This window comes from Lithobates pipiens, unplaced genomic scaffold (genome assembly GCF_037356315.1).
Source record: "Lithobates pipiens isolate NorthernLeopardFrog02 unplaced genomic scaffold, aLitPip1_a1.2 Scaffold_27, whole genome shotgun sequence".
NCBI lineage: Eukaryota > Metazoa > Chordata > Amphibia > Anura > Ranidae > Lithobates > Lithobates pipiens.
The window spans coordinates 190010793-190025218 of NW_027507788.1; positions in this window are offsets into that span (position 1 = coordinate 190010793).

Here is a 14426-nt window from a genome sequence, read left to right on the forward strand (position 1 = left end):
AAAGCTTTTCTACAAAAAATTCTAAAAGTGAACAAAACCTACCTTAGCCTTTTGCTATAAGAAAGCTTAAAGGGTTTGTTAACTTATATAACACACAGAACGCCAGCCCCTCTATTAGAGCCTGGCATAGCACACTGTACCTGTCTTTTAGAAAAAAGTGCATTGTAAATACTGATTTAGAGCTGTCTTCAGGCCGGTCTATATGAGCCCTTATGCCTCGTACACACGGTCGGACTTTCCGGCGGAAAGTGTGCGATCGGATCGGGTTGTTGGAAAATCTGATCGTGTTTGGGCTCCATCTGACTTTTTCCGTCGGAATTTCCGAAACACAAAGTTTGAGAGCTGGATCTAAAATTTTCTGACAGCAAAATCTGATAGTTTAAATTCCGATCGTGTGTAGACAGTTCCGACGGACAAAGTGCCATGCATGCTCAGAATAAATTATGAGACGAAAGCTATTGGCTACTGGCCCGTTTATAGTCCCATCGTACGTGTTCTACGTCACTGCGTTCAGAACGATCGGATTTTCCGACAACTTTGTGCGACCGTGTGTATGCAAGACAAGTTTGGGCCAAAATCCGTTGGAAAAAATCTGACGAATTTTGTCGGAAAGTCCGACCGTGTGTACAAGGGCATAATATGGTTTTAGAACAATACCGAGAAAAATTTAAAGATAAATAATTAGTTATGTGTAATTAAAGTATTTGCCACCTCCGTGATCACTGGCTGTGCTTTGCAATCTACATTTTTATTAGCCAGTAAATATAACTTTCTCTGTACTCCCAAGTGATCCAACAGGAAACATGCTCTTCCCCTACACACGAACTGCACTGTCCTCCCCTCCTCTCTTCTAGTTCATTTACAGAGTGCCTTGTATTCTGTGAACCCATTTACAAAATACAAGTTGTTCTGGGAACCCTACTTTGTGTACAAGTACTGGTTTTCCTGCCGAGGTGCGGCATAACCCTTCCTAAACCAGACCTATAGCTGTCCAGTAAAGCTCATGCTCCCTACTAATGGGCGAGATATAGCTCTAATTATTAGCACAGGGTTTCTCAGACCTCTGCCGAGAGAATAATACTTCTATATGGAAATAAAAGGCGGCCATAGATGGTGCAATTTTCTTTCCTGCAACCACGGGTTGCAGAAAAAAAAATCGCTTTATTCCATCATCAACACAGTCAGTGTTTATGGGGCAAACCCTTCTGCAGAGTAATTGTGTTCTCCCAGCAGGGAGACATGGGGAGACGTCCCAGCCGAGAGGACACACAGTGAGTATGGCTATCTGCTATAGCTGCTGGCAATAATTGCAAGAAGAATATGACAAAGGCTGGTTGTACCCAAGTTGATCGATCAACTTGGGTACAATCAACCTGCCTATGTATGGTTTGAGCTATCTATGGTCGGCTGAAGGGTCTTATTCTGAAGCATGCTGGAAGCAGAAAGACTTTTCTATTTTGAATGTGGCCGCTTTCTTAACCCATTCCCACTGAGCACTGGCTTCCCTTAAAGTGGGCTTTTATATCCAGGGGGCAGGAAGGTCTGCCTGATCACATGACCACTGTGATTGTCTGCCACACTGGTCACATGATCATTACTAGAGACCAGGAGAAAACATACCTTTGACTAACCATTACCTACACATGGTGTCTATGCTTGTATGTTTGTATTATATACTTTTATTTTTGTACAATAAAAAGCTCAGTCAACAGCTCAGTCACTGAGCTGTGAGCATGCTCTCAGCACAGAAACCTCTGCTGCCCATGAATGCATGTGTGCAGCATGTGGACATTAAAGACCACCCTCTTTGCCACCGCATAGATATGATACGTGGGTGACAAGAGGTTAAGCAGATGAATTTTAAGATTTGTACAACTATTTATGTGCAACTGGAATGCGTTTAGCTGATATAAACTGAAGGTTCATTTGAGTTTTACGGCACTCAAGGTTCTGTGCCTAAATAAGGCTCTTGAGGTTCAAAATTGGCCGTGGCTAGTATTCATATATTTACTGCAGTACAGTCATTCATACATGTAGTTTACTACTAAATGTGAGCTTGGAAAAATACCAATTTAAATGGTAATGTTGGCATGCAACCCATTTCCAGCAGTTAAGCCAACAGGGTGTGTGCGTGAGCTGGCATAATGATGAGGATACATTTACTCTATTTAGAGTGTGTTATGAGAACACAGCAGATAACGTGGCTCATGATCATCCTATAGGTGAGTACATGCAGATACAATGGTATGATCAACAAACAACTTATTCTTCCAGTATTCACAACAGCTCAAAGGGTATGTCATATATATATATATATATATATATATATATATATGTATATATTATTTTTAGTTAATTAAGGAAAGGTTAGGGCCTCTGATAGATTTTTACTGCTTTCCAAGGCAACGCTATAGAGATTTCCCCTCACTTCCTGTCCTGGTGACAACAGTTTTGCTAGACATGAATTAAGAAAAAAATCTCAAACAGTAACACAGATATCATTTGTAAAGTATTAGAAGACTAGAGCTTCTGTCTGTTGCATATTTTTTTTCCCAAAGTTTTGGCCATACGTATAGTTGACAATAAGAGAGCCGTATTTAATCTATCAGTGATTTCAGTTATGAGCATGGTAAACAAATCCTGTCTTCTAATATCACTTTAAGGAGTTTAAGACATTGGGAAGTCAGGATATGATACCTGTGTACCGTCTGTAAAACAAACAAAGCAGGTGAATGTAAAGGAGCACCCAAAATACAGTAGTTGTGAAATAAACCTCTTTATTTAGAGTATAGACGGTAGAATGTAGTCAATGCGTTTCGGGGGACAAAGGACTCCCCCTTCCTTAGGGCTGCTGTTTGAATATGGATCCCATTAGGGTCTGTCTTGGACCTGAGCATGAGGTCTGGGAATGTCCGATCGACAGCTGAGGCTTGAGACCCATTTTTTACCTAGAGTTTAGCACGAAAAAAACACATCACTAATCATTAGATTGTTTTCATATACAATAGGTCAGCAGCCTAGTTACTGCAGATAATACAAATTAGTCTTGTTTGTAATTCCCTATAGACACATTTTTGTATCATAAACAGTGCACTACAAAGTAGAAGTTTAGCTTTTTTTTCTTTTTTTTTTTTTTGCATTGTTTGTAAACAAATTTATGCAATCTGTAATTTTCAAGCTAAAAAATGTAAATTATATTTGTTGGAAAAATATCAAAGTATGCAATTCACAATGCTTTAGACATTAATATCAGTAAAAATTTATTTTTGAAACCTAATAATATAATCAGATTTCAAGGTTATTAAAATAGGCAACGGCTCATCAAAAATTTGGACGCCGTGGTCTCTCTGCAGAGGTCTAGCACACCTCTTTGATTGTCCTTATCTTAATGTCCGTGAGGTGATGGCTATGTGTGCATTATTTACATATTTTGTTTGGATTTAGTATGAGGCTGACACAGATATCACATTTTTCAAGATAAACGATGCTAGTAGTTTTAATCTAGGGGTGTAGTTAAGTTGTGAAGGACATTATAGATCTCCACATTTTTTTAAATTGTGTAATAGGGCTACAGATTATGGATGACAAGTAATTAAATTTTATAAAATAATCTCTATAACTAAGGGGCATATCAGATCTCATAACTAGGATTAGAAAGCACTTATAAACATGCAACAAGGTACTACATGTACTTTGTCCCATAAGGGACAGAACTATAAAGTAAACTTTATAATTATAGCTCTTTAATTCCAGAATCAAATTGCTATGTGCAGTATTTCATTTACAACAATTACCTTTTTTTTTTTGCTTGTTTTTTTTTTTTTACAAAATATTGTTTTAAACTATTTTTTATTGTTTATCAGTTCTGCTGTTATCCAAAATCTCTGCAGGCACTTCCTGTCTACATGCATGTATGTACTCCAGTGTTGGTTGCATGTCATTTCTCAGGGCTGGTTTCCTGATGCCTGGTGATAATGGTGGAACGTCAGTGGGCAATAGTTAATCGGCAGGGCTGCTTATAGTCTCCACAGGACTCACAAATGACAAGGAATACAAGCAAATGGGAGGAATTTATGTTTGCATTTTTCAGTATAAAGATCTTAATGTGTAATTCTGTATTTTTATGCAGAACACAATTGGCAGAGTTGTGTAAGATTGTACTGGGCATTCAGTAAAGTCAATTTTCTATGTAGATTCTTATGCATCCATACACTTGCCATCTGTTTACCAGGATGACGCAACCTGTTGGCACTGTACTAACAGCGCAGAGTTTAGAATTAATGTACAGCAGGGCAATCCGTTCTATGCTATTTAAAGTCCAGTATTTGAAACAGATTAAAAGCTGTGATTGCATGAAGTAAGGAGAAACTGTGAAAGCAATAGAAATAATTTGAATAATAATTTTAGCAACTCTTGCATAATCAAAATAATACTTGTGTATATCTATAGCTGCTTCCACTTCCTGGACATTCCAGTCTAACGGCTATTTCTACAAACATACAGTTACAGTTAAAATTAATTCTGAAACATTCATTCAGGATCCTGTAGCTCCATGCGTGTATTAAGGTACAACCATAATTTGTACTTCAGATTCTTAAAGCCCAAGTTTATTTTTATTTTTTCAATTTAAATCAGGAAAAGGGATGATTGATACCCACATTCAATGCAAAGTGTTTCTTGTGCTGCTGGATGGTCCCTTAAAATCCAAAGTCCCGTGCCCCCTCCCCATTACCCATGCAACTGTAACCTTCTGGTGCTGTGAGGGTTAATACAACTGCTAGATCTTAACTATAGCCTACTACAGAATGCCTACTATATAAAATCTAATCCAATCTGCTTGGTAAGAAAATGCCACATCCCTCAGAACATTCTAAAAGGATTTTCTTTTGATGGTTGGAATTTTTAAGGCACATTCAAATATTTAAAATAGATAAAGGTCACGCTATTCAATCATGTATATACATATGTAAATATGAGATGATTAGAACAGTCCACAAGTGATGTGAAAATAAATCCTGATGTCAATCTCCACCATCCACCTATTGATCCCTCATTACAAGGGATCGTTAGGCCTTGGCTGGGCTAAAGCCACAAGCGCTTTCTCCAGGTCCAGATGGTCTACCAACAAGATCACCCCTTGGTTGAACACAGGTTCCAGGTGATGCATCTCCATCCGGAGGAAACACAATGACTAGAACCTGAGTGAGCTCTTTGTTTTTTTGGAGAAATCTTCAAATTTTATACAGTGCGAATGGGTGATCTTGTTGGGAGGTCATCTGGACCTGGAGCCTTGGCTGGGCTAAAGCCACACACGCTAACGATCCCTTGTAATGGAGGGACCAATAGGAGCTGGTTATGCTTTTCAGCTGTTGGTGGAAGCACTGATATTTAAGATCACTATGGTGGTGGATGGTGGAGATTAACATCAGGATTTATTTTCACATCACTTGTGGTCTGTTCTAATCACCAAATTTTTACATTTGTATATACATGATTGAATTTACTCACTGTGTATGTCTCACAGAAGGTTTACTGCTTACACTTTTCATTCAGAATATTTCTTAGCCCTTGTACACACGGTCGGACATTCCGACGGAAAATGTCCGATCGGATCGTGTTGTCGGACAATCCGACTGTGTGTGGGCTCCATCAGACTGTTTCCGTCGGAATATCCGATGGACAAAGTTTTAGAGCTGGGCTATAAAACTTTCCGACAACATGATCCGATCGGACTTTGTCCGATTGTGTGTAGAGAATTCCGATTGGACAAAGTGCCACGCATGCTCAGATCAAATTCCTAAACCAAAGCTATTGGCTGCTAACCTGAACGTAGTCCCGTCGTAACGAAATAACGTTATCACGTTACGTACGTTCGGATTTTCTGACAACTTTGTCCGACCGTGTGTATGCAACACAAGTTTCAGACAAAATCCGTCGGACAAAATTCAACGGATTTTGTTGTCGGAATGTCCGACCGTGTGTGCAAGGGCTTAGCGTGTTTTTTTTCCAGTTTTTTACATTAAAATATTTACTCAAATGTATCATAATAATTTGAGATATTTATTGTATCAGATTAAAAGCACAGTACAAATTACAATAAAAACAATATGTTGATGGCATAATAGTACATCCATGCCACCGTATTTATTGAAAAATAGGCAGCAATAGATGCCTCAATATTTTGCGAACAAGCCCCGACGCATTTCAATTATCAAAAAAAAAAAATCTTCTTCAGGGTAAGAGAATGAGGTTGATTTATCTGAAATAGAAATAATTATATACTCCTGTGCTGCCACACGCCTAATGAAAATTATTTTGGAAGCTGCTGCTACCACTGATAATGTGTTCCCACACTTGTTATGCAATAAACTATATTCGAGCACTGCTCCTTCTCCTTGATACAAATAATCTAATGTGTTTAAAATATAAAAGAGGATGTGGGCTCCATCAGACTGTTTCTCCATCAGACTTTCTCAAATCAAAATTTGAGTAAATCAAAAATATTGCTGTGCGTTATTAAACATGTGTAAATATTAAGCATCCAAAACTAATATCATTGTGAAATGTGTGAACAAAAAAATCTATTAGTACATAAGTTATATAGCCATCCAACAATAATAATGTGTAATTATACAATAGTCCAAATGATAGTTCATCAATGCTATTACCAACCAGATGGCGACAATATTGTGCAAAAAAATGGTTATATAAAACCAGTGTCCATGAGTTATACCTTTCAATTGATGTTCCTCTGAGCCACCCAACAATACTCAGTGCTCCACCTTGTGAAATACTCCCTCACAGTCAGTATCGACCCATATAAACATATAGGGCTGAATCGCTTAATTGTGTTCCGTTTATCTTTCTTTGTGAAAATATGGGAGGTGTAGACTTCAATGGCCAAATGATGAAGCCATATTTAGCCTCCTGCAGAGGTGGACACTGGTACAAAAAGTATCTATATATTTATGTGGAGAAACAAAAAGCTAATCTTTAGTGCTGCACTCATCTGTGCATTACAGTGAACCAATCACACATTTTCTACCAAACAGGTGCAATAAATAAATCAATACATAAAAAAAAAAAAATAGATAACCAATACTTGCACTTATACAATCTTCCTATGTAAAATAATGAATAGTCCAAGGGTATTAATAACATTCTCCTCAAGGTGCTTATACAGTTCATATAATAAAAAGTTGCATAATAGTGACAGTCCTTTAAAAGTCTTGTGTTATTAAATGGCACTTTCTGCGCATAACCAATCAACGTGCAGTAATGTGTTATGAAACTGCCTACCCATGATGCTCACACTGCTCTCACTGTTATTTCACTTGGCTCTATACTATTTGTTTGTTATTTACAAAGCTACTGGAAGAACTGGATCATTCCTAAAATTTCAGAAAGTGATCGTCTCAGCCTTTTTTTTATCCAGAAGGCACTGTGGCCCAAAGCCCAAATCTGGATGCAATTAGCCTGCTGGATGAGAGGCATTTTCCTGTTCTTTTTGTCCTTCCTGTCTTGACCAACCTGGCCTCCACATTAAGGACTGTTTTGATCGCTACCTCAATCTAGTGAACTATTAGTCTAGGGTACAGCATGGGGGTCCACACAATTCTGCACAAGAAGGGTCTCTAAAGATGTTAGGTAGTCAGGAAAATGTCTATAACATTTTGAGAGACCCTAAAATCAAAGGCTGAAAACTTTATTGTTTTGAAACGTTAAGTTACAAAAAAGTTAAAAATTGTTTTATTAAGTTAAATAGGAGGTCCGCCCACCCTACAAAAATTACTACACATACTGCAGCTACTGACTTTTAATAATAGGACACTTACCGTATATACTCGAGTATAGGCCGACCCGAGTATAAGCCGAGGCCCCCAATTTACCCCCAAAAAACTGGGAAACCTATTGACTCGTGTATAAGCCGAGGGTGAGATATGCCTGTCCATCCCTGTGTGTGTGTCCATCCATCCATCCATCCCTGTGTGTGTGTGTGTGTCCATCCATCCCTGTGTGTGTGTGTCCATCCATCCATCCATCCATCCCTGTGTGTGTGTGTCCATCCATCCATCCATCCCTGTGTGTGTGTGTGTGTCCATCCATCCATCCATCCCTGTGTGTGTGTCCATCCATCCATCCATCCCTGTGTGTGTGTCCATCCATCCATCCATCCCTGTGTGTGTGTGTGTCCATCCGTGTGTGTGTGTGTGTGTGGCCTTGTGTGTCCAGCCTACCTGTGTCCTGAGCCTCCGTCCGGTCCCGAGCCTCCGTCCGGTCCCGTCCCGTCCCGAGCCTCCGTCCGGTCCCGTCCCGAGCCTCCGTCCGGTCCCGTCCCGTCCCGTCCCGAGACTCCGTCCGGTCCCGTCCCGTCCCGAGCCGAGCCTCCGTCCGGTCCCGTCCCAGGATCACCGCTCTTCGTCGGCGCCCATTCCCCTGTTCAAATGCCGCGCCTCCCTGTCTGTGATAGGCGGAACACAATTTCCCAGCAGCCTGTGTTCCGCCTATCACGGACATCGTCTCATCCTCGTCCGTAGTACGAGGATGAGACGATGTCGGTGATAGGCGGAACACAGGCTGCTGGGAAATTCAGTGTTCCGCCTATCACAGGCGAAGGCGGAGCCGGAGGCGCGGCTTTTGAATTATAGAATGGCCGCTGTCTGTCTGCTCGACACGCTGATCGAGCAGGCAGACAGCGATGACTCGAGTATAAGCCGAGGGGGGCACTTTCAGCCTCAAAAAAGAGGCTGAAAATCTCGGCTTATATTCGAGTATATACGGTACCTGCCTGGAATCCAGCGATGTCGTCACTGCAGCTGATGTTTCCATCGGCTGTCAGGTGCTGCCGCCGCCATTTCCGGTAGGGGAACCTGATAGTGAAGCATTATGACTTTTACGCTGGGTCCCTACTGCGCATGTGCAAGGCACTACTGCGCTCTCCTACTGGCCCGGAGGCAGGAGAAGGAGGTGGGAGGAGTAAAGAGGAGGGAGCCGAAGTCAAAGACAGTTATCCCCTCCCTCTGAAAAGGTGCCAAATGTGGCACCGGAGGGGGGGGGGAGACAAATGAGCGGAAGTTCCACTTTTGGGTGGAACTCCACTTTAATGTCATATTGTTACTGTGTGCTATTGGTAATTGTTGTTGTTTGCTTTGCAGAAACGCCAATCATCAGGGTGCTGCTCTCAGAATACATACATCTGTGCCTACAGCGCTGCAAGTGGAGATTTCTCCATCCGCAGTTAAAAAAAAGTGTATTCCCAGCATTAGGAGAGTGGAGTGGTCAGGTGGCGGTAATCCCTATGCTTGGCATATACTTTTTTCTGGCAGAGATTTTGTCATCTACATCAATGTAAATGGAGGAATGTGTAACATATTTTTACATTCATTTAATTTATTTTAAAGCATACCCAAAACCAGGCTTAATTTTCTGTTTCTTTCCATTTTCCCATGAAATAATAATTAAATACTTCAAAAAAGAAATACATTATCCTATTTAATTGGTTTTGCCAGTCTTTTTAGGAAACAGGCAAAAGTTATGGATTCATTTAGGCAAGGAAAGGTGGAGGTCTGTACATTTAAAAATCCAGCATTGCTCATGTTGAAGCAACACTTTGTTCCAGTCTCCACCTCGATCAAAAATATGTATTCTGTCAAGGGCAGCAAAGGTAAATTTTGGCATTTGATAATGATGGTGTAAGACTACATGTCTACCTGCTGGTAGATGTCTATTTACAGTTTCCATACCGTATATGTGTTGAGAGATTGAACAGCAAAATTGTTGTTTTGTCTTGCCTATATAATATGCCCCACATTCGCAGGACATCAAATAGACGATAGACAATTGCCAAAGTGCTTGGGGTCAAAAATGTTGCCATTGGGAAGTAGGAAAGACTTCTTTATCCTATTAAGGTAACTTCTAGGGGTGAGCCAAACACCAACCCCTCCCCCCGGTTCAGTTTGCGGCAGAACATGCGAGCAGGCAAAAAACTTGTGTGAAAACACGAACAACGTTAACGTCTATGGGACCCAAACATGAAATATCAAAAGTGCTCATTTTAAAGGCTAACATGCAAGTTATTGTTATTAAAAGTGTTTGGGGACCTGGGTCCTGCCCCAGGGGACATGTATCAATGCAAAAAAAAGTTTTAAAAACTGACGTTTTTCGGGAGCATTGATTTTAATAATGCTTAAAGTAAAACAATGAAAGTGAAATATTTCTTTAAATATCGTGCCTGGGGGGGTGGGGAGGTGACTATAGTATGCCTGTAAAGTGGCGCATTTTTCCCATGTTTAGAACAGTCCTTGCACAAAATGACATTTCTAAAGGAATAAAGGTCATTTAAAACTGCTTGCGGCTGTAATGTAGTGTCGGGTCCTGGCAATATCTATGAAAATCATTGAGAAAAAAGACATGGGCCCCCCCCCCCAGCCCATTACCAGGCCCTTTGGGTCTGGTATGGATATTAAGGGGAACCCTGCGGAAAATTGGTCCTTAGCTGTTGGTGGTACCAGAACACTATAAGCCCTCACAGTTACTCTTGGTGGGCGCTGGAACGGGCCCTGCTGTGAAAAATGATATCAAGAATCATAAATTACATGCCCCTGTTAAACAGGGGCAGAAAAATTGGGCCTTAGGCGGTGGTGGTGGTGGCACAACACTGTAAAGCCTCACAGATACTCTTGAGCGCAGGAACGGGTCCTGCTGTGAAATATTAGATCAACAATTGTAATTACCTGCCCCTGTTAAACTGGAGCCTGAGTGCTTGCATAACCCCTTGAACGCCTACGGAGCACTGCTGGTTCAGAGGAGAAATCTGCAGAGGAAGAGGCCATAGAGGAAGAAGAAGTGGAAGGGTGGAGAAGAGAGCTGTGGCAGAATCACCACTAGCATTTTGGAGGCGTGGTGGCGGAACAAGCTCCAACAATGCTGAACCCTGTCCTGCATCCTTCCCATCTGCCAGCAGAGTTACCCAGTGCACCATGAAAGAAAGGTAACGTCCCTGTCCATGCCTGCTGGACCATGAGTCAGCGGTAATATGCACCTTACTGCTGTCCATCGAGGCCAAGACATTGCCTTCCACATGCTGGTAGAGAGTTGGAATGGCCTTCCGTGAAAAGAAATGGCATTTGGGAACCTGCCACTGAGGTGTACATTACACAAATTCATGAAAGGGGGCAGAGTCTACCAGCTGAAAAGGCAGCAGCTGCAGTGCTAGCAATTTGGCCAAGCTAGCATTCAGACGCTGAGCATGTGGATGGCTGGGACGGAATTTCTTTCGACGGTTTAGCAACCGGGGTATGGAAATTTGCCTGCTAAAATCAGCTAGTAGATTGAATGCAAGTACTTGGGACATCAATTTCAATACCTTCATTCCTCTTAGTGCAGGTTTCTGAGAGGACTGGAGGTATAGTGGGGTTGGAGATCCCAGCTGATGAGGAGCAACTTTGTTCTTTGATGTGGGTCTTTTAAGTGCTGTTACCAACGGACTGCGTGGGAGGTCGTCATATGTCTGGTCAAGCATCTGATGCCCAAGTGGCTGCTGTTTTGGCCAAGCTTGATACACTTCAGACATATGTTGCAAACAGCAACGGTGTGATCTGCTGCACATGTGTCAAAAAAGGCCCACACCAAAGAACTTTTCGAAATATGCGGGGAGTCAGCAGCGCCCTGCGTAGCTCTACGGTGTGATGCAATAGGGTGACTGCCCTTAAGCTGCCCCCTGGAGGGCATCCTGCCTCATTGGAGATGTGCCGCCTCCTCCTCTCTTCTATCAGGCACCCAAGTAGAGTCAGTGACCTCATCGTCCCCTCCCTCCTCGTCACTGGAGCAAACGTGGCAGTATGGTGCAGCTGGGGGAACATGACTGCCAGTTTCTTGTCCTTCTTGGGCACCATCCTCTCTAGGCTAACGTTACTCCCTTCCTCAACCTGGGTACCTTCATCGGAGCCTTCAAATCACTGCATATTCTCCTGAAGAATGTACCCGACACTGTGGTCAAATAGTTCGGGAGACTCCTCAGTGCATGATGGTGGGGCTAGGAAAGGAGTGACTGTTGACATGGAGCTGATGGAATAGGCCGCTTTGGCAGCTGCATTGGCAGGCAAACTACTCTGAGCCTGAGTAACAGAGGATTAGGAGGATGAGGACGGCTTTGTTATCCATTCCACCAACTCTTCTGCATGTTGTGGCTCAATAACTCGGCCAGCTGCAGAAAAAAAAGGACAAGCGTGCCCCATGGCCACATGCTGAGGATGCACCATGTCCATGACCAGCACTGTTGACTGAAGACACAGAGCCTGCTTGCCCTCTTTTAGTGGCCTGTGAGCGTCTGCCTCTCCTTGGTGGCCTTCCAGACATGCTGAAAATTTTGTATAGCAAAACCACACTACACTGTATTGTGTACTGTGTACACCATCAGAAAAGTAGTTGCAACTGCAATAGGGGTGCACGGTATTGTGTACACCACCAGAAGTCTAATAGCAACTATGGGTGCACTGTATGTATTGTGTACGGTGTACACCACTAGAAAAGTAGAAGCAAACTGCACTATGGGTGCACGGTACTGTGTACACCAACAGAAGTGTAATAGCAATTATGACTGCACTGTATGTATTGTGTACACCACCAGAAAAGTAGTAGCAACTGCCCTATGGGTGCACGGTACTGTGTACACCACCAGAAGTGTAATAACTATGGGTGCACTGTATTGTTTACTATGTACACCCCCAGAAAAGTAGTAGCAACTGCACTAGGGGTGCACGGTATTGTGTACACCAACAGAAGTGTAACAACAACTATGGGTGCATTGTATGTATTGTTTACACCACCAGAAAGGTAGTAGCAACTGCACTAGGGGTGCACAGTATTGTGTACACCACCAGAAGTCTAATATAAACTATGGGTGCACTGTATGTATTGTGTACACCACCAGAAAAGTAGTAGCAACTGCACTAGGGGTGCACAGTATTGTGTAAACCACCAGAAGTCTAATAGCAACTATGGGTGGAGGAACCTAAAAAACTCTGGATAGCCGCACTCCGGATCAGGTAAAATAAGTTGTGCCTTTATTATTTCCACCAAAAAAAAAAACCTTCACATCATACGAGTTACAGCAGCAGAGGGTATGTAGAACAGGGAATGCAACTATGGGTGCACGGTACTGTGTACACCAACAGAAATGTAATAATAACTATGGGTGTACTGTAGTAGCAATTGCACTATGGGTGCACGGTACTGTGTACACCGCCTGAAGTATATTAGACAAAGTACACCAGGAAAGGCCTGCAGTCAGATATAGGCTTGGCCACACTGGAAGCAGTGTGTGTATTATATATATATATATATATATATATATATATATACATACACATACACACACACACACACATACACAAGACTGACTGTATATATATTAAATATACTGCAACTGAATAACCTGCCTGCCTGAAGTATATTAGAAAAAGTACACCAGGAATAGCCTGCAGTCAGATATAGCTACACTGGATGCAGTGTGTGTATATATATATATATATATATATATATATATATATATATATATATATACAGTGGTGTGAAAAAGTGTTTGCCCCCTTCCTCATTTCCTGTTCCTTTGCATGTTTGTCACACTTTAGTTTTTTCGGAACATCAAACCAATTTAAACAATAGTCAAGGACAACACAAGTAAACACAAAATGCAATTTGTAAATGAAGGTGTTTATTATTAAAGGTGAAAAAAAATCCAAACCATCATGGCCCTGTGTGAAAAAGTGATTGCCCCCCTTGTTAAAACATACTATAACTGTGGTTGTCCACACCTGAGTTCAATTTCTCTAGCCACACCCAGGCCTGATTATTGCCACACCTGTTCACAATCAAGGCATCACTTAAATAGGAGCTGCTTGACACAGTAAGGTCCACCAGAAGATCCTTAAAAGCTACACATCATCCTGAGACCCAGAGAAATTCAGGAACAATTGAGAAAGAAAGTAATTGAGATCTATCAGTCTGGAAAGGGTTATAAAGCCATTTCCAAAGCTTTGGGAATCCAGCGAACCACAGTGAGAGCCATTATCCACAAATGGCGAAGACATGGAACAGTGGTGAACCTTCCCAGGAGTGTCCGGCCGCCCAAAATTACCCCAAGAGCGCAGCGACGACTCATCCAAGAGGTCACAAAAGACCCCACAACAACGTCCAAGGAACTGCAGGCCTCACTTGCCTCAGTTAAGGTCAGCGTTCATGCCTCCACCATCAGGAAAAGACTGGGCAAAAATGGCCTGCATGGCAGAGTTCCAAGGAGAAAACCACTGCTGAGCAAAAAGAACATCAAAGCTCGTCTCAATTTCTCCACAACACATCTTGATGATCCCCAAGACTTTTAGGACAACATTCTGTGGACCGATGAGACAAAAGTGGAACTCTTTGGA